The 25,853-nt window shown below is 42.9% G+C and overlaps 1 pseudogene; it reads left to right on the forward strand.

The window, feature by feature from the left end:
• The window catches only part of LOC138086354 (ethanolaminephosphotransferase 1-like), a 36,032-nt pseudogene extending 11,348 nt beyond the window's left edge, over positions 1–24,684 (forward strand).
• The last annotated feature ends 1,169 nt before the right edge of the window (positions 24,685–25,853 follow it).

Here is a 25,853-nt window from a genome sequence, read left to right on the forward strand (position 1 = left end):
CAGCAATGGGTCAGAAAACAGTGGTGTGGCGCACAGGTGATGATGCTTTAGGTTTGATCAGTCATCCCAGCACCTGGATGAACCCCGGTTCAATACATATGTGCTGAATGAATTGATCGCTGAAGAACTTGGATTAAAGCTCCTACATGGATTATCACTTTGTATTTACCCTTGTGAACTTGATAGAGCTAATGTTGTTCAGTCACCATTTCCTCCTCCAGGGGCTCCTCCCAACCCAGGGATCGAACCCATGTCTCCTGCATTGGCAGGTGGATTCTTTACTCCTTGAGGCGCGTGGGAAGTGCCTCTTCTTGTATAGCCTGGTATATAGTTAGTGCTAAAATGTGTTGAATATATGAGCAATATGGAACAGTTGAAAATTTCTCCCAGTACGAATTTTTTTTCTCATTAGCTAATAGGTTAGCTTTTTTGAGTATTAATCTCATTATTCATCCAGGGCCAAACATGAGTATCAATCAAATGGCGTGAGAAGGAAATCCTATATTAACTATGAAAGCAAGCAGTGGTTCATATGCCATGAAGAGAATTCAGATTAGAATGAATGAGAATCAGGTAGACGGAATTAATATTCTGACAACTGGACCATGATCTAATGAGAAATTAAACATAGTCTCCTTTTCCTTTATGTCCTCATTTATTTTTGTTGGGGTTTGTGGGGATATGCTGGCTTAATTTGCTTTTGTTGAGTGTTTTTTCCTTGGGACTGGAATAAGTGACTAATACCTGGAAAGTGGATGGCAGGCACGCTGAAGTGAGAGGCAGAGCAGGCAGAATTTCTGTGTCAAGCGCAGTTTCTCAGGCTGGATTATATTTGAGGTTTGTTTGTATTGGTTCTTTCCTTTTCTCTTAACACAAACCTCTGAAAAACCACATCAAGTGGTTAAGCGTGGAATCACAGGATGCAACGTCTCTTCGACACAAGAGGTCAGCATTTCAACACAGATGAATGGGGTGAGGGTTTGCCTTCCGTTCTGCTGCTTTTCACGGGCTTGATGTGCGAGGGTGTAATTTGTCTTTTTGCACACCGCTTTCATTTCCAGTTTAGAGTGTAGACGGCTCCCTTTTAATCAGTCTGCTAGTGCTGAGGGAAATGGTGTCTAACAGCAGTCTTCCCAGTATTACTGCCCCCCCGCCCCTGCCATGGTTTCAGAAAGCTTCAGTCACCTCTTGATTTATATTAATTTTCCTTTCCCTAAAAGAGGTCCTTAAACTGAGAAGTCTTTAATCCGTGCTTGCTTCATAAATGTCTTGGATGATTTCCTAGACTGCACTATTTTATTGATGCCAATTTGCCAAGAAAAAGGGCTGTGGGATGAGTGAGACTGTATATTGATTCTGGGTTTATTTGGGACTTTTGACTTAGCATTGGGTTTCATGATCATGGCTCTTTTTTTAAAATTGAAGTACAGTTGGTTTACAGCACTGTGTTTCAAATGTACCGCAAAATAATTAAGTTATATATATGTGTGTGTAGAAATGGCAACCCACTCCAGTGTTCTTGCCTGGAGAATCCCAGGGACGGGGGAGCCTGGTGGGCTGCCGTCTATGGGGTCGCACAGGGTCGGACACGACTGAAGCAACTTAGCAGCAGCAGCAGCACATTTACTTTTTCAGATTATTTTCCATTACAGGTTATTATTAGATATTAAGTAGAGTTCCTTATGCTATACAATAGACCCTTACTGATTATATGTTTTATATATAGTAGTGTATATCTGAGAATGTTAAACTCCTAATTTATCCTTCTTGGCCTTTCCCCTTTGATAACCATAAGTTTGTTTTCTACGTCTGTAAGTCTATTTCTGCTTTGCAGATAAGTTCATTTGTATCGTTATTTAAGATTCCACTTATAGGTGATACCAGATGCTATTTGTTCCAGTTCCTTCACTTAGTATAATAATCTCTAGGTTCTTCCCTGTTGCTGTGAAATAGCGCTATTGCATTCTTTTTATGGCTGAGTAATATTCCATTGTGGACTTCCCAGGTAACTTGGTAGTAAAGAACCCACCTTTCAAAGCAGAAGACTTGAGTTCAATCCCTGGGTCAGGAAGATCCCCTGGAGGAAGAAATGCAGCCCACTCTTATATTAAGGAAATCCTGGGAAATCCCATGAGCAGGGGAGCCTGGCAGGAAGGGGTTGCAAAGAGTTGACACAAGTTAGTGACTAAGTAATGGAGAAGGCAATGGCACCCCACTCCAGTACTCTCGCCTGGAAAATCCCATGGACGGAGGAGCCTGGTGGGCTGCAGTCCATGGGGTCGCGAAGAGTTGGACATGACTGAGCGACTTCACTTTCACTTTTCACTCTCATGCATTGGAGAAGGACATGGCAACCCACTCCAGTGTTCTTGCCTGGAGAGTCCCAGGGACAGGGGAGCCTGGCTGGAGGCCGTCTATGGGGTCACACAGAGTCGGACATGACTGAAGCGACTTAGCAGCAGCAGCGGCAGCAGTGACTAAGTAGCAGCAGCACATGCAATATTCCATTCTGTGTGTGCGTGTGTGTGTGTGTGCATGTGTGCCCGCTTCCCGGGTAGCTCAGCTGGTAAAGAATCCGCCTGCAATGCAGGAGACACTGGTTCGATTCCTGGGTCAGGAAGTTCCCCTGGAGAAGGGAACAGCTACCCATTCCAGTATTCTGGCCTAGAGAATTCCATGGACAGTGGAGCCTGGCAGGCTGCAGTCCATCGAATCACAAGGAGTCAGACACGACTGAGAGCCTTTCACATGTATTTGTGGGTGTGTACCCCACATCTTCTTTATCCATTCATCTGTCGATGGACAGTTAGGTACCTTTCCTGTCTTGGCTCTTATAAATAGTGCTGCTATGAATGTTAGGGTGCATGTATCTTTTCAAATTAGAGTTTTCATTTTTTTCTAGGTATATGCCCAGGAGTGGGATTGCTGGATCATATGATAACTCCATTTTCAGTTTTTTAAAGAACTTTCAGACTGTTGTGCACAGTGGACGCACCAATTTACATTCCCACCAATGGTGTAGGAGGGTTACCTTTTCTCCATATCCTCTAACATTTATTATTTGTAGACTTTTTGGTGATGACCATTCTGATGGGGTGAAGTGATACCTCATTGTAGTTTTGATCTGCATTTCTTTAATAGCAATCTGAGCATCTTTTCATGTACATATAAGAGCATCTGTATGTCTTCTTGGAGAAATGTCTATTTAGGTCTTTTGTTCATTTTTTAGGACTGGGTTGTTTGTTTTTTAATATTGAGCTGAATGAGCTATTTATATATTTTGGAAATTAATCCCATTTTGGTCACATCATTTGCAAATATTTTCTCCCCTTCCACGGATTGTCTTTAATTTTGTTTATGGTTTCCTTTATGCAAAAGCTTTTAAGTTTAATTAGATCCCATTTGTTTTTATTTCCATTACTCTAGGAGATGTATTCAAAAAATATTGCTGCAATTTATGTTAAAGAGTATTTGCCTATGTTTTCCTCTAGGAGTTTTATAGTATCCAGTTTTACATTTAGGTCTTTGATCCAATTTGAGTTTATTTTCGTGTATAGTTTTAGAGTGTTCTAATTCTTTCTTTTACATGTGGTGTCCAGTTTTCCCAACACCACTTTTTGAAAAGACGGTCTCTCTTCTCTCTTTATATTCTTGCCTCCTTTGTTGTAGATCAGTTGACCACAAGGTTCTGGGTTTATTTCTAGGCTGTCTATCCTGTTCCATTGGTCTATGTATCTGTGTCTGTGTGTGTGTGTGTGTGTGTGTGTGTGCCAGGACCATACTGTTTGATTACTATATGGTAATCAAGTCAAACTTTGTAATCCGTTATGAAGTCATGGACTATGATTCCTCCAGCTCTGTTCTTTTTCAAGATTGTTTGACTATTTGAGGTCTTCTGTGGTTGCATAGATATTTTAGTTATGTGAAAAATAGAGTTGATAATTTGATAGGCATTGCATTGAATCTATAGATTGCCTTGGGTAGCATAGTCATTTTAACAACATGGATTCTTCCAGTCCAAGGACGTGGAAGATTCTTCCATCTCTTTATGTTATCTTCAGTTTCTTTCATCATTGTCCTAATCGTTTTCAGAGAACAGCTGTTTTGTCTCTTTGGGCAGGCTTATTCCTTGGATGATCATTGCTTTTGGATCTGCCCTTTCACTGCCATTTTTAACTCAGTGTAAATGCTTGCTGCAGTATGTCTTGGGACATGCTATATGTTCCTCATAATTTAAAAAGAAATTGCAGTAGAGTTCACTCCATTTGGTGAAAATTTCTCTTAATTTTGACAAGTGAATAGTCATGTAGTGAAAGTGAAAGCAACAGTTAGAACTGGACATGGAACAACAGACTGGTTCCAAATAGGAAAAGGTGTATGTCAAGGCTGTATATTGTCACCCTGCTTCTTTAACTTCTATGCAGAGTACATCATGAGAAAGGCTGGGCTGGAAGAAGCACAAGCTGGAATCAAGATTGCCGGGAGAAATATCAATAACCTCAGATATGCAGATGACACCACCCTTATGGCAGAAAGTGACGAAGAACTAAAAAGCCTCTTGATGAAAGTGGAAGAGGAGAGTAAAAAAGCTGGCTTAAAGCTCAACATTCAGAAAATGAAGATCATGGCATCTGGTCCCATCACTTCATGGGAAACAGATGGGGAAACAGTGGAAACAGTGTCAGACTTTATTTTTTGAGCTCCAAAATCACTGCAGATGGTGACTGCAGCCATGAAATTAAAAGATGCTTACTCCTTGGAAGAAAAATTATGACCAACCTAGATAGCATATTCAAAAGCAGAGACATTACTTTGCCAACAAAGGTCCATCTAGTCAAGACTATGGTTTCTCCAGTAGTCATGTATGGATGTGAGAGTTGGACTGTGAAGAAAGCTGAGAGCTGAAGAATTGATGCTTTTGAACTGTGGTATTGGAAAAGACTCTTGAGAGTCCCTTGGACTCCAAAGAGATCCAAACAGTCCATCCTAAAGGAGATCAGTCCTGGGTGTTCACTGGAAGGACTGATGCTAAAGTTGAAACTCTAATACTTTGGCCACCTCATGGGAAGAGTTGGCTCATTGGAAAAGACCCTGATTCTGGGAGGGATTGGGGGCAGGAGGAGAAGGGGACGACAGAGGATGAGATGGCTGGATGGCATCACCGACTCAATGGATGCGAGTCTGAGTGAACTCCAGGAGTTGGTGATGGACAGGGAGGCCTGGCATGCTGTGATTCATGGGGTCGCAAAGAGTCAGACACGACTGAGAGACTGAACTGAACTGAGGCTTTTATAATGCTTTTAGTTCATTAAAAGAATTGTTACTTTTGTCATAACCTGTTCCTCCCTAGTTTTTCCCATCTTGGTTACCAACACCACCATTCATCCAATTACTCAGGCAAGAAACTTCATTACTGTCTCTGTTCTCAGCTTAGAAAATTTCCCATCACAAAGCAGACATTCAATAAACATTTGTGGAGAAAAAGAGCAGTTGGACAAACATATACGCTTGAATGTCTGAAATCTGATTGGTCTGCACTGCTTTCACATCACAGGTTGTAAAGGCTTTCGCATGAACAGCCAACCTCAGACATTTGGCACGTAAAGCTCGGGATGCTTTTTGCTGTGCTTCCTCGTGTTTAAAGTGGTTTGAAATAATCGACCATATTTTGTCATGCTGTAAGATGATATATTTTTCTCAATTCGTGTGTCCATTGCTTCCCTTCACGAATAATTGATTTATGAGGTTGTTGTCATGTACCGAACCCTGTGTGAGCCCTGGTGATGAGGATGTGAACGACGGAGTTATCTTCTCTGCCCTCAGGGCGTTTGCAGTTTGGCAGGAGAGGCAGACAGAACAAATAATGACAAATGTCCCTTGTCATGTTGGTGTGATGTATTAAAGGAATGTGTCACGGGCAACGCTCGACTTAGCCTGAGATGGAATCAGTAAAGCCTTCTGGGGGAGGCGACGTCTGAGGCGATCTGAGAGCAGGGTGCCAGTGGGCAGGCGAAGAATAGGGGTGCGTGTTTCAGATGGAGGGAACACCGTACAGAAGGGAGGAAGAAACGTTGCCTGTTAAAGACAAAACAGCAACAACCCCAACAATCTGGAAGAAGGCCTGAGGGGTGGATCAGGGTGAGCAGATGGGAAAAGGGATGTGAAATGAGACCAAAAAAAAAGCCAGCTAGAACCAGATCACAGGGGCCTCAAAGAGCAGAGTAAAGATTTTTGGCCTTAATCCCAACAGCAATAGGCAATTTGAGGGTTTATAAAGAAAGCAACACAATTGTAGTTTTCACTTGTAAAGTGAGACTTTGGCTTCAGTGGGGAGATCGATTAGAGAAGGTAACGATAAACGCACAGGTGGACACCAGTAAGATGACTGTTCAACCTGTTGAAAGTGAAAGTCGCTCAGTCATGTCAGACTCTTTGCAACCCCATGGACTATACAGTCCATGGAATTCTCCAGGCCAGAATACTGGAGTGGGTAGCCTTTCCCTTCTCCAGGGGATCTTCCCAACCCAGGCATTGAACCCAGATCTCCTGCATTGCAGGTGGATACTTTACCAGCTGAGCCACAAGGGAAGCCCAAGAAGACTGGAGTGGGTAGCCTATCCCTTCTCCAGGGGCTCTTCCCGACCAAGGAATCCAACCAGGGTCTCCTGCATTGCAGACAGATTCTTTACCAACTGAGTTACTCTTACCACATCATAAATCCCTCCAAAGCTTAGCAGCTTACAGCAAACACCCTCATCGTTCATGATTTGGGACCCTGGCCTGGCTTGCCTAGAGACACTGGTTGAGACCTCACAGGGCTACAGCCTAGGTGTCTGCCAGGACAATGCCACGTCTCAGGCCCACGGGAGGGAGGGCCACATCCATGCTCACTCATGTGGCCGTCGACCAGAATCAGTTCCTCTGGGACTACTGGACTGGGGACTTCTGGTCCTTGTGTGATAGTTGTTGTTGGAGGCTTCTGTTTGGTTCTATGCCATCCGGGTCTCAACAGGGCGGCTCTCAGCATGGCAGCAGCTGGATTCCTTCAGAACCAGCAAGTGAGAGAATGAGAAGGAAATGAAAGCTCGAGTAATCTTGTCACCCTCTCAGCAGTCACATCCCATCGTGTTCACTGTGTTCTATTAGAGGTGGAGGGTGAGAGGGCCATATCACAGTGTGAATAGCAGTGGGGGGACGTCTCTGGGGGCCGTCGTAGAGGCTGCCACCATGTGGCTGTTCTGATGATCTGACTCAGAAAGATGCAGTTTGACCTTAGGGGGTAGGAGATAGAATTGGCAAAACTTGATAGTTGCTTTGGATATGGTGGATAAAGAAATGAGAGATTTTAAAGACTGCATATTTCAGGCTCGAGCACCTGAGTTGATGCCAGCACTGTTCACTTGCAGTGACATCCTGCAGGAACGGAGAGATAAGTTCAGTTCTGGGCATATTAGGTTTCAGGTGACTCTGCAGTATCTAATTTGAACATCAGACAGGTGGTTCTGTATTCAGATTTGGAGCTCATAAGAAAGCTATGGGTCAGATGATTGCTGTTGTTTAGTAGCTCAGTCATGTCCAGCTCTTTGTGGCCCCATGAACTGCAGCACGCCAGGCTTCCCTGTCCTTCACTATCTCCTGGAGTCTGCTCAGACTCATGTCCATTGAGTCAGTGATGCCATCCAACCATCTCATCCTCTGTTGCCCCCTTCTCCTCCTGCCCTCAATCTTTCCCAGCATCAGGGTCTTTTTCAGTGAGTCAGCTCTTCACATCAGGTGGCCTAAATATTGGAGCTTCAGCTTTAGCATCAATCCTTCCAGTGAATAGTCAGGATTTATTTCCTTTAGGATTGACTGGTTTGATCTCGTTGCAGTCTAAGGGACTCTTGAGTCTTTTCCACCACCACAGTGTGAAAGCATCAATTCTTCAGTGCTTAGCCTTCTTTATGGTCCAACTCTCACATCCATACATGACTACTGGAAAGATCATAGCTTTGACTATATGGACCTTTATCAGGAAAATGATGTCTCTGCTTTTTAATATGCTGTCTAGGCTTGTCATAGCTTTCTTCCAAGGAGCAAGCATCTTTTAATTTCATAGCTGCAGTCACCATCCACATTGACTGGAACCCAAGAAAATAAAATATGCCCCTGTTTCCGCATCTATTTGCCATGAAGTGATAGGACCAGATGCCATGATCTTAGTTTTGGGATGTTGAGTTTTAAGCCAGTGTTTTCACTCTTCTCTTTCACTCTCATCAAGAGGCTCTTTGGTTCTTCTCTTTCTGCCATTAGAGTGGTATCCTCTGCATTTCTGAGGTTGTTGGTATTTCTCCCAGCAATCTTGATTCAAATGATAGAGCTTGCATTTGTCAGCATGGGGATGGTAATTAAAGTCTGTCTGGGTCCCTGGAAGCACAAATTTTCCAAGAGACAAGAGGTCACTGGGAATGGGGTGAGTAGACTCTAATTCTACCCTGGTTCCTGGATTCATCCATTCCACATATTGGAGACAGAATAACACGTAATGAACATTGGCATAAGGTACATGTTGCATCCTGAAAGCAACACCCTGACCTCACTGGGTGTCATCTCCAGGCTGTAACCTTGGTTGTCCCTTCATGAAGCTATTCCAGCCTGTTTCAGGACAGTAGTGTCTGGGTTATGCAGAATGTGAGAGACTAGCAGCAGTCTGTGTTTAGTTTGCACCAGCGTACCAAGCTGACCCGCCTATGAACCAGACCTAGCTGCTTTCTTCCTCCATCATTAGATGGGTTCTCGGGTATTATATAACAGGGTCATTCCAAAACGCCCACATCTTGGAGCCTTTAGATCTTCTCCTTGGAACTCTAATGAGACTGTCCTGGTATCGTCACCTCATTTAACATGAAGCAGTGTCTTTGACACTTATGTCCTAAGAGTCATCTCAGAGATGCATTAGAATCAGCTCCAAAGCTTGAAGGAAACTGGAGGTGCCACTGAAAGAAAAAAGACCCAAAACCAAGGGAAAGGCACACAGACAGACTGGTGAAAGTGATTTGAGGGGACCAGCAGACCACCCTTGATGTCTACTGCAAAGTCATAGGGGCAGATGATGTGAAGAGAGTGTAGAGAGAGAAGAGCAAGGATTTCAGATAAAGCCCTCCCAACATGACCCCAGTAGTCAATGGTTAAGAAGAAATTGCCAACAAATGAGACAGGAACAAAGTTGCATAAGAGATGATGCTCAGGTAGAAAAAAAAGGATCATCCCACTGAATTGGCAGGTGCTAAGTCATTAAGTTAGCTGAGAGCTCAGATACCTTCAATGGATGTAGTGTCAAGTGATAATGCTGACCTTGGTGAGAGCAAGTGAGACAGTGAGCCCAGGATCCAGATTTCACATGAAGAGGGGAAGAGAAGAAAATGAAGCCAAATTAAAAAAAAATAATAATAACACCAGAAGGAAGGAAATAGGGTGGTGGATGGAAAGACTATGGCGTTATTTTAGGGTTTTATTCTGTATTTGATTTTTAAAGAAAAAAATTTGCAGAGACATGAGCATGGCTAAATGCTAGTGGGAAGGAGCTAGGAGACACAGAGGGAGGGGGGATGGTGGGGGAGGGGGGAGAGAGAGAGGCAAACTGAGATTCTTTTGTACACAATTTTGGGGAAGAAAAATCTAGAAGAGAAAAATTTAAGCCTGGATGGAGAGATTGATTTTCATGGGAAGAGGCAACCTCTGCTTTGAAACAGGAGGGAGGAGGATGGGAGAATTTAGGAATTTGGTGTGAGAAGCTGAAATTATATAATTTCAACCTGATGACTTATTCTCCTTGAGTAGGAGTTAAGGCCCTTTGAGAAGAGTCTCAGAGTCAGAGGAAGTAGGAGGTGTGAGGTTGGTGGACAGTGTCTAAAAGGAAGCTCAGCTAGTGTGCAGAAGGTGGACAGATGACTTCAGCAATGAGAATCAGAGAATGGTCTTGCCAGGTAACACGCAGCTCACCAGGTTCAGGGTCAGCTCAGCAGGTCCAGGGTTGGCAGAGAGTAGATGATACATGTCTAAAGCATGGACATGCTGCCAACCCTGAGATACTTGGTAAACTAGAAAATAAGCAACTTTTATTAGAAGGGAAGTGGTATTAGCTTTAGTTAGAGGAAGATTAGAGGTTAGGTTAGAGGAAGTTGGGTTTAGTTATGAGCAGAAAGTAGAAAAGTGCTAAGTTTGAGGTTGTGGAGTTGTTTGTTGTTTGTTGTAGAGTTGTGGAGTTGTTGTTTCCTTCTAGAGGGAAAACCCAAAGGGAGCAAAGATTAGAGCACACATAAGGTCAGGGGGAGGGCTTCCCCAGTGGCTCAGAAGGTGAAGAATCTCCCTGCAATGCAGGAGACCCGGGTTCTATCCCTGGGTCAGAAAGATCCCCTGGAGAGGGGAATAGCAATCCACTCCAGTATTCTTGCCTACAAAATCCCATGGACAGAAGAGCCTGGTGGGCTAAAGTCCATGGGGTTGCAAAGAGTCAGACACGACTGAGGCACTGATACCCAAGGTCAGGGAGAAGAAAGCCGAGCATTATACAAATAAGCTAACAAACAAAATACTCTAATTTTTTTTTTCTGGTGTCTTTTAACCAGTGAAGACACCGTTGTTTTCTACTCAACAGTATAACCTGTTTCTTAGCCAGTGTAACCAATTGGGATGATTTGAAAAATTGAATTAAAATAAATCTTACCAGGAACTGAAGTTTATTAGTTGCTCAGATCTAAACTAAGCTATTGGTTTTAAGGCTACATTCATGTTTGGGTATTAAAATACACCATTTTTGCTGTGATGATAACTAAGTATAATCATTTCTTCTTTCTATCCTTGACTTTACTCTGATATGACTGTTTTAAGATATTTTTTGTGATCTACTTTTTATTTTTAAATGCAACATATATAAGTGTTCATCAAAAACTGGCTGCAGATATTCCATTTCTATCTGGAGGCCTATTATCATGAGTCTTTCAAAGACCATTTGGGTCAGTGAAAAGTGAAAGTCACTCAGTTAAGTCCCACTCTTTGTGACCCTCTGGGCTGCAGCCTGCCAGGTTCCTCTGTCCATGGAGTTCTCCAGGCAAGAATACTGGAGTGTGTTGCCTTTCCTTCTTCAGGGGATCTTCTCAACCCTGGATTGAACCCAGAGAGACATACAAATTTATAGAGAAGAGCAGCTATACCTTTATCTTTCAAAATCAGGGCATGTTTGCAGCTGAGAAGTGTTCACTATTGTCAATTTCATACTGCATGAAACCTGAGTGTTTTAGAAAATAAAGAATGAAAAGTAGGTTGGATTGGAACTGTTGGTAGAATGCTGTGCTTAGGGTCTCTGTAAGTAACTCTGTCTTGCATTCTGTAAGCAAGAAGGTGCCACTAAACTCCTTGCTGATGGTGACTTTCACCATCAGAACTGAACTCCAGTAGGATAACTCTTGGCTGCTTTGTGGAAGTTGGAGTGAAAAGCGAAAGGCAGAGAGACTAGAGGCAAAAGAAAAGTGACATAGTCTAGGTAAGAAATATTGAATCGAGTCTATACAAATGACCACTATGCAAAGTGGTTGGCAGGCAAGCGTTTTTTACCACCAGCGCCACCTGGGAAGATACCAAAGATGGTAAAAGAATAAAACTCTTTTCTGTTTCTCCTCTAAACATTTCTGACACCAAGTGCCTATTTTTTCCCCCCACACTAACTAATTTTCCAACTTCCTGGACACCAATTAGATAGGTGCCCTACAATTCAGTTATAACACTGTCTGGAGTCAGCTTAGACCCCACAAGTTAAGAGCTCAGTCCCCAAAGGCTGCCCTCCCCAGAGGGTCAGACATCAGTCACAGCTCCATGCTGTCATCTGTGCTCTGGCTGACCAGCTATGAATCAAAGGTTTCTGTGACCCCCACTCCCCTTCAGTTTGACAGTTTGCTGGAACGGCTCACAGGACAGGACTCAGAAACAATTTATTTACTATATATCTATCTCTATATCTACTATATACTATTCAGTTCAGTTCAGTTCAGTCGCTCAGTCGTGTCCGACTCTTTGTGACCCCATGAATCGCAGCACGCCAGGCCTCCCTGTCCATCACCAACTCCCAGAGTTCACTCAGATTCACGTCCATCAAGTCAGTGACGCCTTCCAGCCATCTCATCCTCTGTCGTCCCCTTCTCCTGCCCCCAATCCCTCCCAGCATCGGAGTCTTTTCCAATGAGTCAACTCTTTGCATGAGGTGGCCAAAGTACTGGAGTTTCAGCTTTAGCCTCATTCCTTCCAAAGAAATCCCAGGGCTGATCTCCGTCAGAATGGACTGGTTGGATCCTATTTATTTACTATATATTTATATATAATATTAATTAATAATTAATTGTTATTTATATATTTATATATTATATATTTACTATATCCTTTTATTATAAAAGGATATAACTCAGATGCAAGAAGGCACAAGGCAAGGTATGGGGAAAGGGAGGGGAGCTTCCGTGTCCTCTCCAAGGGCACTGCCTTCCAAGTACCTCCATGCATTCACCAGCCAAGAAGTTCTCTGAGCCCCTTTGGTTGTTAGGATTTTCACGCAGGCTGCGTTACATTGGCACGATTGATCAGATCATTGGTCCTTGGTGATTAACTCAGCCTCCAGCCAGGTAAAGGGCAAGGACTGAAAATTTCAACGCTCTCAAGGCTGAGCCCTCTTGCGTCCAGCCCAGCCATCCAGTAGTTACCACATTAGCATCAACACAGGTATGGTTGAAAGGGGCCTCTCATGAATAACAAAAGCTGCTCCTCTTTCCCTGCCACTTAAGAAATTTCAAGGGTTTTAGGAGTGCTGTGCCAGGAACTGGCGACAAGAGCAAAATATTTCTTATTGTATCACAATACCACAGATGGGGATGGAGTAAGCTGTGGATGTACAACCCACACTTGGTTGGCAACTGGGTAAACTGCCTGATTCATCCAATTATACTAGAAAGGTCATGATTCCTGAACTTCACTGCTCCTACTTCAATTAAATCCTTCTCCACATGCACCCAAATATGTCCCTGAGCCATGTAGACTCTGTCAGAAAAAACAGCACATTTCCTGACACCCATAACATTAGGGAGAAGGGAGGGAAAACAGTTGCATAATTACTGTTGCACAATTGCAATTGAAACTGATTCTGCCAGCCTGAAATTGGCTCCTGGTCTCCCCTGCTGACGTTTCAGACCTTCATTATAAGTGAAGAACCTTGGTAACCGTGTCACACATTTTCCTGTGGTCTGAAACATACTCATTTAATGAGATGATGACCTTTATTTATCTACAGAATGTGACACCATTAGCCAAACACACAGAGTGAGGTTGAGACAATGATTTGGAACTCACAGTTTAGATGTTTTTCTGAAAAACATCTGGGCGAAAATGAACAGAAATGTCCTCTATTACTAGGGATTGTGATTTAAGATCAGATGCACTGTAACTCGGGTGTAGGGTGTGAATAATAGGGTGTATAACTCTTTACTCATATTCAACGCCCCTTTTGAAAAAACGTTAATGCTTATCTGACCCTTTGAAATGAGGTTTGGTCACATGACTTGCTTTGTTTGAAGAAATGTGATGGCAGTGATGCGCATGTCCTTTCCAGATGGACGTTTAAGAACCAGTGCATTTTTTTTCAGGGCTGCCCTTCTCTTCTGCCTTGGCAACTGATAGTTGTAGCGTCTCCGGCTGGATCACTGGATGAGGACGCAGTGGCATGGAGCTAGCATGTAAAGGGAATGTATTATGAGCGAGAGAAACCTTTACTGCATTAAGCCACTGGGATTTGGAGTTGTTTGTCACCAAAACGTAGTCAACCTATCTTGACTGATAAAAGGTGTATATTTCTACTGCACACCTCTATTATATATATGGAGTCATTTTTATAAGAAAGAAACATTGGGGGAGGGAAAGGCAGTGTGGGTGTAACAAGAAAATTTGGTAGAAAATAGTCTTTAAATTGTCACTAGAAATTGGTGAAAATAACCTACTTGTTCTTTCATGTTTAACTATATACTGCTATAAAAATGATCAAATATTTTGTTTCAAGTGCTTAGGGGTAGAGAAGGAGGTGGAGGAGTTGGAACTTGAAAATAATAAATGTACAAAGAAATGGAAAGTTCTCTAGATTTTCTAAAAGGATCAAAGAAGTGTGAACTAATAGAAATGTCTGTAACCGCAGAGAGCCAAAAAAAAAAAAAAAAACTTAGCCTGTGAATGTCAACCCACTCTGCTTGGCTCATCTTAGAGGATCATTCCAATGCTTGGAATATTGAAGGGATCTATCAGATCTGCCCCTGACACATGAGGTAGGTCAAGTACGGCAGCCAAAAACTAGTCAGAACTCAAGAAAAGTCTTCAAAGAGCCTTTCTGTAATTGCTTAAGACCTTATCATGTCAATATGTTTGCTTTCTTGGTTCAAAAGGATTTCTTTATGTCTCTTAGACTGTTTCTCAGACTGAAATGTGAATTGAAAAGTCAGATGAGATGCATTTATGTTTCACAGTATGCTTACCACCATAGCAGGGCTTCTCTGATCGCTCAGTTGGTAAAGAATCTGCCTGCAATGCAGGAGACCCTGGTTCGATTCCTGGGTTGGGAAGATCCCCTGGAGAAGGGATAGGCTATCCATTCCAGTATTCTAGCCTAGAGAATTCCATAGACTATACCCACGGGGTTGCAAAGAGTCGGATATGACTGAGTGACTTTCACTCACCACTATAGCATTAGCTAACACCTCTGTTATATCACATAGTTTTGTGTGTGTGTGTGTGTGTGTGTGTGTGTGTGTATTAAACAAAATAAAATATGGAGAACAGTTAAGGTATAATCTCTTAGCAACTCTGAAGTTTATGGTATGGTATTGTTGACTATAATCATATATGAATGTATCAAATCAACATGCTGCACATGTCAACTACAGCTCAAAAAAAGTCTGAAAAGATAAAAGCAGGACCGGACTATAGTGATCTTTGAAGAAAGTAAGCTTGAGTTGCTTCATCTGACTTGATGTAGTTATCTTTATTTGCTTTGCAGGGTGTGTATGTGTGTGTGTGTGGAGGGAGTGCCAAGAAATTAGACATGATATTATTGACCAGTCAGCTGTTCGCAGGGGATTCGAGCAGGTTACTTAAGAGATGTGGCATCCATCATTCAATGCAGTAAGGAGCCCTGGTTTTACATCTTTCTCCAAGCAGGAAGTATCCACTTTCACAAACAGGGTTTACAGCATCCCTTTAAACACAATACCTAGAGTAGAGTGATTCTGCCTAAAAGAACCAAAGTCTAAGTGAAACATGCTTACATTTACTGGACAGGTAAGCTGTCTTATTTGGCCGTAAGGTGCATTTGCTGAAAATGCCTGGCTGCGGCGGGGGTGCACAAGTGTGACGGTGGTGGCAGCGGTGCACAAGTGCAGCCTAGAGGAGCTACCCCACACCCAAGGTCAGGGACAGAGGGCCGGGAGGAGCTACCCCACACCCAAGGTCAGGGGCAGCCATGAAGAGATACCCCACGTCCAAGGTAAGGGAAACCAAGTGCGACGATAGGCACTGAGAGAGGACATCAGAGGGCAGACACACTGAAACCACAGTCACAGACAACCAGCCAATGTGGTCACACGGAACATGGTCTTGGCTAACTCAATGAAATTAAGCCATGCAGTGTGGGGCCACCCAAGATGGATGGATTATGGTGGAGAGGTCTGACAGAATGTGGTCCACTGGAGAAGGGAATGGCAAACCACTTCAGTATTCTTGCCTTGAGAACCCCATGAACAGTATGAAAGGCAAAATGATAGGATACTGAAAGAGGAACTCCCCAGGTCAGTAGGTGCCCCATATGCTACTGGAGATCAGTGGAGAAATCACTCCAGAAAGAATGAAAGGATGGAGCCAAAGCAAAAACAACACCCAGTTGTCGATGTGGCTGGTGATAGAAGCAAGGTCTGATGCTGTAAAGAGCAAAATTGCACAGGAACCTGGAATGTCAGGTCCATGAATCAAGGCAAATTGTAAGTGGTCAAACAGGAGATGGCAAGAGTGAACATTGACGTTCTAGGAACCAGCGAACTAAAATGGACTGGAATGGGTGAATTTAACTCAGATGACCATTGTATCTACTGCTCTGGGCAGGAATCCCTTAGAAGAAATGGAGTAGCCATGATAGTCAACAAAAGAGTCCGAAATGCAGTACTTGGATGCAATCTCAAAAACGACAGAATGATCTCTGTTCAAGGCAGACCATTCAATGTCATGGTAATCCAAGTCTATGCCCCGACCAGTAATGCTGAAGAACCTGAAGTTGAACAGTTCTATGAAGACCTACAAGACCTTCTAGAACTAACACCCAAAAAAGATGTCCTTTTCATTATAGGGGACTGGAATGAAAAAGTAGGAAGTCAAAAAACACCTGGAGTAACAGGCAAATTTGGCCTTGGAGTACAGAATGAAGCAGGGCAAAGGCTAATAGAGTTCTGCCAAGAGAATGCACTGGTCATAGCAAACACCCTTTTCCAACAACACAAGAGAAGACTCTACACATGGACATCACCAGATGGTCAACACCAAAATCAGATTGATTATATTCTTTGCAGCCAAAGATGGAGAAGCTCTATACAGTCGGCAAAAACAAGACCAGGAGCTGACTGTGGCTCAGATCATGAACTCCTTATTGTCAAATTCAGACTGAAATTCAAGAAACTGGAGAAAACCACTAGATCATTCAAATATGACCTAAATCAAATCCCTTATGACTACACATTGAAAGTGAAAAACAGATTTAAGGGACTAGATCTGATAGACAGAGTGCCTGATGATCTATGGATGGAGGTTCGTGACACTGTACAGGAGACAGGAATCAAGACCACCCCCAAGAAAAAGAAATGCAAAAAAGCCAAATGGCTGTCTGAGGATGCCTTACAAATAGCTGTGAAAAGAAGGGAAGCAAAAAGCAAAGGAGAAAAGGAAAGATATAAGCATCTGAATGCAGAGTTCCAAAGAATAGCAAGGAGAGATAAGAAAGCCTTCCTCAGCGATCAATGCAAAGAGATAGAAGAAAACAACAGAATGGGAAAGACTAGAGATCTCTTCAAGAAAATTAGAGATACCAAGGGAACATTTCATGCAAAGATGGTCTCAATAAAGGGCAGAAATGGTAGAGACCCAACAGAAGCAGAAGATGTTAAGAAGAGGTGGCAAGAATACACAGAAGAACTGTACAAAAAAGATCTTCATGACCCAGATAATCACGATGGTGTGATCACTCACCTAGAGCCAGACATCCTGGAATGTGAAGTCAAGTGGGCCTTAGAAAGCATCACTATGAACAAAGCTAGTGGAGGTGATGGAATTCCAGTTGAGCTATTTCGAATCCTGGAAGATGATGCTGTGAAAGTGCTGCACTCAATATACCAGCAAATTTGGAAAACTCAGCAGTGGCCACAGGACTGGAGGAGGTCAGTTTTCATTCCAATCCCAAAGAAAGGCAATGCCAAAGAATGCTCAAACTACCACACAGTTGAACTCATCTCACACACTAGTAAAGTAATGTTCAAAAATCTCCAAGCCAGGCTTCAGCAATACATGAACAGTGAACTCCCTGATGTTCAAGGTGGTTTTAGAAAAGGCAGAGGAACCAGAGATCAAATTGCCAACATCCGCTGGATCATCAAAAAAGCAAGAGAGTTCCAGAAAAACATCTATTTCTGCTTTATTAACTATGCCAAAGCCTTTGACTGTGTGGATCACAAAAAACTGTGGAAAATTCTGAAAGAGATGGGCATACCAGACACCTGACTTGCCTCTTGAGAAATCTGTATGCAGGTCAGGAAGCAACATTTAGAACTGGACATGGAGCAACAGACTGGTTCCAAATAGGAAAAGGAGTACATCAAGGCTGTATATTGTCACCCTGCTTATTTAACGTATATGCAGAGTACATCATGAGAAATGCTGGGCTGGAAGAAGCACAAGCTGGAATCAAGATTGCCAGGAGAAATATCAATAACCTCAGATATGCAGATTACACCACCTTTATGGCAGAAACTGAAGAAGAATTTAGAGCCTCTTGATGAAAGTGAAAGAGGAGAGTAAAAAAGCTGGCTTAAAGCTCAACATTTAGAAAACGAAGATCATGGCATCTGGTCCCATCACTTCGTGGCAAATAGATGGGGAAACAGTGGAAACAGTGTCAGACTTTGTTTTTTTGGGCTCCAAAATCACTGCAGATGGTGATTGTAGCCATGAAATTAAAAGATGCGTACTCCTTGGAAGGAAAGTTATGACCAACCTAGACAGCATATTAAATAGCAGAGACATTACTTTGCCAACAAAGGTCCATCTAGTCAAGACTATGGTTTTCCCAGTGGTCATGTATGGATGTGAGAGTTGAACTATAAAGAAAGCTGAGCACCAAAGAATTGGTGCTTTTGAAGTGTGGTGTTGGAGAAGACTCTTGAGAGTCCCTTGGACTGCAAGGAGATCCAACCAGTCCATCCTAAAAGAGATCAGTCCTGGGTGTTCATTGTAAGGACTGATGTTGAAGCTGAAACTCCAGTACTTTGGCCACCTGATGCAAAGAGCTGACTCATTGGAAAAGACCCTGATGCTGGGAGGGACTGGGGGCAGGAGGAGATGGGGACAACAGAGGATGAGATGGCTGGATGGCATCACCGACTCGATGGACATGGGTTTGGGTAAACTCTGGGAGTTGGTGATGGACAGGGAGGCCTGGCATTCTGTGGTTCATGGGGTCACAAAGAGTCAGACATGACTGAGTAAACTGAACTGAATCAGTAGATAAAAAAGAAAATTTTACTTTTGTTTGAGTATGTGTGCAAACAAAAACTAAAGGCTTGCTTTATTACTATCTATAAAAGCAGGTGAAAAATTGCCCTACTGTTAAAGGGGGAGATAGCAACATGAAGAAACAAAGCCACACTGTACCTTCGGTGTAGCTAGAACAGAGCTCCAGCTTTAGGCAGTCTGCCTGGCAGCCACGCCCACTTGGGCGTCTAATGGGATCCCGATGTGTCCTGCCTGCACTCCTGATGCTTTCCTCCTTTAACCTGCTTTCCCTGCAGACTTTGCATTTCTGGAAATGGAAACTTCATTTTTCTGGCTGCTCAGCCCGAACACTTTGAGTTACGTTTGACTTTCCTCTTTCTTTCACTCTGAATCCATGGGAAGATTTGAGCAGCTTTATTTTACATATATATCCTGTATCTGGCCACTTATCACCACCTCCATTGTTTTCAGTCTAGTCCAAGCCATCACCAATCCCCTCTGAACTTCTAACAAGCTCCTACTCATCTCCTTCTTCCCAGTCTTGTCCTCTTAGGGACAGTTCTCTACAAGGCGGTTGAAGGAATTTTTTTTTAACATATACTTTTTAAAATAATGTATGAAAAAAGTGAAAGTGTTTTTTTCCCTCAGTCCTATCTGACTCTTTGTGACCCCGTGAACTGTGGCCTGCCAGGCTCCTCTGTCCATGGGATTCTCCAGGCAAGAATCCTGGAGTGGGTTGCCATTTCCTCCTCCAAGGTATCTTCTTGACACAGGGATTGACATCACTGCAGGCAGATTCTTTACCATCAGAGCCAACAGAGAAAATAATGTATACCTGGACATAATTTAAAGAGTTAGTTTCAAAAGTTTGTTACTTAAACAGTAGTTCCTTTCGCCCTCCCTCCCAATAACTGCTTCCCAGAGGCAGGCAGCCAGCCTTCGTCTGATTTTAATATTGGCCTCATTTCATTTAGTCACTAATGCCTATGATTATATGATGCTATAAAAGCTGCCAGTTACACTGTGTTACACCATGGGTTGAGACGTATCCTGATTATGGATATGTTGAAATGCAAAAAGATGTCTCAGAATTGAAGAAATATGGTACTTTCATTTCTTTGAATAATATAGGGATATATAAATATATTTTATTTCTTCTAAGGTTGCTCGGTCCTGTCCAACTCTTCGAGACCCCATGGACTGTATAGTCCATGGGATTCTCCAGGCCAGAATACTGGAGTGGGTAGCCTTTTCCTTCAGGGATCTTCCCAACCCAGGCATCAAACCCAGGTCTCCTGCATTGTAGGCGGATTCTTCACCAACTGAGCAATTAGGGAAGCCCCATATAAATATATATGTAATATATATAGGGCTTCCAGGCGGTGCTAGTGGTAAAAAATCCCCCTGCCAATGCAGGAGACACAAGAGGCTCGGGTTTGATCCCTGGGCCTGGAAAATGCCATGGTCAGAGGAGCCTGGTGGGCTACAGTCCATGGGGTTACAAAGTGTTGGGCACGGCTGAATGACTGAGCAGCAGCATGATTATCTATATTCCTAATTCTTGGGTTTAGCCATTAAGCACCGACTTCCCACTATGGAAGGTGAAGGTCTATTATGCTTTTACTCCTTCTCTCCTACTGTCATACCTATCATCACAGTAAGACAGCATTTGATTACACTGATATCCCATATCTCCATAGTATGATTATACAATCATTTTCATAGCTGGACCGTATAATGCTCTTCAATTATCTTGTCTCTTTCCTCCGCATTCCTTTCTGTTTGCCACTGGCGTTTTTAATCATCTCTTTAAAACTTTCAGTTATTTATTTAATTTTTTTAAGTCACTCAGTCATGTCCGACTCTTTGCGACCCCATAGTCCATGGAATTCTCCAGGCCAGAATACTGGAGTGGGTAGCCTATCCCTTCTCCATGGGATTTTCCCAACCGAGCAATCAAACTGGGGTCTCCCGCGTTTCAGACGGATTCTTTACCAACTGAGCTATTATATTTACTTATATTTCTGTGCAATTATGCTCAAGCTCACTCTCCTGTGTGTAAATCTCAGGCACTCAGGTGTTCATCCTAGAGTCTTCTGAGTTCTCTAGCCAGGTCGCAGAGTTGTGAGCTTGGCATTTCTTTTCACCACCTCCCTGGGATTCTTGTTCCCTCTGTCAACAAGCTCCTGTTCCTTGGATCCTTTGTAAGCTTTCTTGTTTTGCTCCTTTGTATGGAACGTCTATTGTATTACTTTGCTGAGTAAGTTTTAAAGTAATGTTTTGAAACCTTGCATGTCTAAAAATAATTTTATTTGACTCCTGCATTTAATTGCCTGGGTACAAAATTTCAAGCTTGAAAGAATTTCTCCCAGTCTGGAGAAAGTATTGCTTCATTTTCCCCAGTATAGTCCAGGATCATTGTGTGAAACCTGTCTTCTCCCCTTTCTGAAAATGCTCCTTTCTTTGTGCCCAGGGTTCTGAAACTTCACAATGATTTTGGCAACTCCTTGAATTATTTAAATGAAAATTTCATTCCCTCCTCCCCAATATTCTCTTCTATTTTAAAACTTTTATTATTTGAACATTGACCTTGTGGATGATTGTCTTTTTTTAACCTATATTTTTTTTTCCTATTTTTGATTTTTCACCTTTGTTTACATTCCTCTATTTTCTATAATTTTTAGTTATTTTCTAGGAGATTTGTAACCACCTCACTGAGTTTTTCCTTCATCTCCAGTATAGATTTGTTTATTTCTTAGAATTATTTTATTTTCCAAATTTTTCTTTAAACAATTAAGTATCCATTTCTTCTCTCCTCTCTCTGAAGACATCAAAGAACTTTGACCTTTTCTTTTTGTGAAGTTTTGTTTTCTCTAAGTTACTGTTGGTTGGCTTTGTCTCCTGAGCTTAAGATGAGCAGTTTTCCTCAAACATCTGTCAGCTCTTAAACATATTTAAGAGTTGTTGTCCGGTCACCCAGTCATGTCTGACTCTTTGCAACCCTGTGTACTGCAGCATGCCAGGCTTCCCTGTCTCTCACCATCTCCTGAAGTTTGCCCAAGTTCATATCTTTTGCATCAGTGATGCCATGCAACCATCTCACCCTCTGTTGTCGCCTTCTCCTTCTGCCCTCAATCTTTCCCAGCATCAGGGTCTTTTCCATTGAGTCAGCTGTTCACATCAGGTGACGAAAATACTGGAGTTTCAGCTGTAGCATCAGTCCTTCCAATGAGTATTCGGGGTTGATTTCCTTTAAGGTTTACTGGTTTGATCTCTTTGCTGTCCAAAGGACTCTCAGGAGTCTTCTCCAGCACCACAGTTCAAAGGCATCAATTCTTTGGTGCTCTGCCTTCTTTACGGTCCAGCTATCCAAACCATATGTGACCATGGGAAGACCATAGTCTTGACTATATGGACCTTCGTTAGCAGAGTAATGTCTCTGCTTTTCAACACACTGTCTAGGTTTGTCATACTTTCCTGCCAAGAAGCAGTTGTCATCTGATTTCATGGCTGTAGTCACTATCTGCAGTGATTTTAGAGCTCAAGAAGAGGAAACTTGTCACTACTTCCACATTTTCCCCTTATGTTTGCCATGAAATAATGGGACTGGATGCCATGATCTTAGTTTTTTCAGTATTTAGTTTTAAGCCAGCTTTTTCACTCTCCTCCTTCACCCTCATCAAGAGATTCTTTAGTTCCTCTTCACTTTCTGCCATTAGAGTGTCATCCGCATATCTGAGATTGTTGGTATTTCTCCTGTCTATCTTGTTTCCAGCTGTAACTTATCCAGCCCAGCATTTCTGATGATGTGTTCAGTGTATAGGTTGAATAAACAGAGTGACAACAAACAGACCTGTAATACTCCTTTCTCAATCCTACAAATAAGTTGTTCCATACAGGGTTCTAACTGTTGCTTCTTGACCCGCATACAGGTTTCTCAGGAGACAGGTAAGACGGTCTGGTATTCCCACTCTTTAAGAGCTTTCCATAGTTTCTTATGATCCACACAGTCAAAGGCTTTAGTGTAGTCGATGAAACAGAAGTAGATACTTTTCTGGAATTCCCTTGCTTTCTCTATGACCTAGAGAATGTCGGCAACTTGATCTCTGGTTCCTCTGCCTATTTTAAACCCAGCTTGGATGTCTGGCAGTTCTTGGTTCATATAATGCTGAAGCCTAGCATGCAAGATTGTAAGCATGACCTTACTAGCATGGGCGATGAGTGCAATTGTCCTGTGGTTTGAACATTCTTTAGCATTATCCTTCTTGCAAAGGGTTGAGGATTGACCTTTTCCAGTCCAGTGGACACTGCTGGGTCTTCCAGATTTGCTGACTTATTGAGTGCAACACTTTGATAGCATCATCTATTAGGGTTTTGAATAGCTCTACTGGAATTCCATTGCATCCACTAGCTTTATTGACAGCAGTGTTTCCTAAGGCCCACCTGACTTCACCCTTCATGGAACACTGCCCTGTCCTAGTGAAGGGGCTTGCATGACTCAATGAAGCTATGAGCCATGTCAGGCCACCCAAAATGGTTGGGTCATAGTGGAGAGTTCTGACAAAATGTGATTCACTGGAGGAGGGAATGACCAACCACCCCAGTATACTTGCTGTGAGAACCTCATGAACTGGCTGCCCAGAAGTGTAGTGCTCCTGTTTTCCTATCTCGTCGTGAAGAGTCGCTGCCGGCTGGGCACTCGTGTTTGGTTTGTCACGCAAGTTACGAATACGTGAGCCCAGAGCAGCTGGCTGGCATTAATAAGTACAAGTACCGTGCTGTGGATACCAATCCACTCTCTCTGTATGTCATGCACCCATTTTGGAACACTGTAGTAAAGGTATTTCCTACTTGGTTGGCTCCAAATCTGATCACCTTCTCTGGCTTTCTGCTGGCTGTGTTCAATTTTCTACTTATGGCATACTTTGATCCTGACTTTTATGCTTCAGCACCAGGTCACAAGCATGTACCCGACTGGGTCTGGATTGTAGTGGGCATCCTCAGCTTCATGGCCTACTCGCTAGATGGTGTGGACAGAAAGCAAGCCCGCAGAACCAATTCCAGCACTCTGCTGGGGGAGTTTTTTGACCATTGCCTGGACAGCTGGTCATGTGTTTACTTTTTGTCACGTATATTCCATTTCTGGATGAGGATCATCTGGTTTCAGTGTTTCTGTTCTTTATCTCCTGCAATAGGTAGTTTGGTTTTCTTTCATCCTGTCTCACTGGGAAAAGTGTAACACAGGGATTCTTTTCCTGCCGTCGGGATATGACATGAGCCGGGTGACTATTTCTTTTGTCTACAGAGTGACTGCGGTTGTGGGAGTTGAGGCCTGGTAGGAACCTTTCCTGTTTAATTTCTTATATAGAGACCTATTCACCGCCATGATCATTGGCTGTGCACTGTGCGTGACTCTTCCAATGAGTTTGTTAAATTTTTTCAGAAGCTATAAAAATAACACACTGAAACACAATTCAGTCTATGAAGCTGTGGTTCCCGTCTTTTCTCCACGTCTGCTATACATTTTGCCTACAGCATGGATCCTCCTGTCAGCTTCAGATATTTAGAGTTACACCCTAGAATGCTCTACTTAATGGTTGGAACAGCCTTTGCCAGCAGCACATGTCAGCTGGTTGTTTGTCAGGTGAGCAGTACCTGGTGCCCAACTTTGAATCGGTTGCTGCTTCCTCTTTTTGTGATTGTCATGGTGGTGAAAGTAGGAGTAGCCCCTTAGGTTGAGAGCTAAATGTTCCGATGCTCATGTTGACGGCTGCTTTCACGCTGGCCCACGTCCACCACGGAGTACGAGTGGTAAAGCAGCTGAGCAACCGTTTTCACATTTACCCCTTCTCACTGAGAAAACCAAACTCGGATTGACTAGGAGTGGAAGAAAAGAATATTGGCCTGTAGTCTACAGAAAGAAGTACTGTAAATAAGATGCTTGTAAATATTCATCCATCACTGCTGAACTAAACTGATCTGCTTAACAGACATGGGAACTCAGCGTGTGTGTGGTACTTGGGCAGCAGGAATGAGACATATCTGAACTTGTGGAATACTGGACCTATTAACTCCCAGCTTACTTTTTTTTTAATAAAACCATGTGTTGTTTTGGTTAAACGTAATAGCCCAGCAAAATGTTCCTTGTAGTTTGCTGCTGCTACTGCTGCTAAGTCACTTAAGTGGTGTCCGACTCTGTGCGACCCCATAGACGGCAGCCCACCAGGCTCCCCCGTCCCTGGGATTCTCCAGGCAAGAACATTGGAGCGGGTTGCCATTTCCTTCTCCAATGCATGAAAGTGAAAAGCGAGAGTGAAGTCGCTCAGTCGTATCTGACTCTTAGTGACCTCATGGACTGCAGCCTTCCAGGCTCCTCCGTCCATGGGATTTTCCAGGCAAGAGTACTGGAGTGGGGTGCCATGCTCGTAATTCTCTGCCTCTTTATCCTATTTTATTTTCCTTCTTGGTGCCCTTCACTGCATGACTCATGATATATTCATTTGTTTGTTTAATCTTTGTCTTCTCCAAGTAGAATATAAGGCCAGTGTCTCTTTTTGTTCATTACTGAATACCCAATATCTGACAACCAAATGTTGAATGTAGGAGGTGCTCAGTAAAAATTCATGTAATGAGATAGGTTAAATCATATGAAATTTCTGCTATTCAGCTGTTTTTGACCTTCAAAATGCAACTTCATATAGTTCAAATGAAATAAAAGAGCATCCTCATGGCTAAGAGTTCTTAGTGATTGGGAAGCGATTATAGGAGATGTTGAATATCTTTTATATAGTGTACTGTATGAAAGTAATTAATAAATAGTAAGTGAGGAAACTCAAGCCCAGAGAAGTTAAATGACTTGCTCAAGACCACACTGTATCAGGCGGTGTGGAACCAAGACCAGAATCTTATATGTACCAGGCACCGTTGGAGGCTCTGGGGACAAAGCACTGACTGAAGTAGACATGGTCTCTGCTGGGTGTCTCTGGGAGTGAGAGAGGCAAATGCCAAGCACACAAGCATACAAGGATATTGAGTGGAATTGTTCT

The sequence above is a fragment of the Capricornis sumatraensis genome, chromosome 9 (assembly GCF_032405125.1).
Source record: "Capricornis sumatraensis isolate serow.1 chromosome 9, serow.2, whole genome shotgun sequence".
Classification (NCBI taxonomy): Eukaryota; Metazoa; Chordata; class Mammalia; order Artiodactyla; family Bovidae; genus Capricornis; species Capricornis sumatraensis.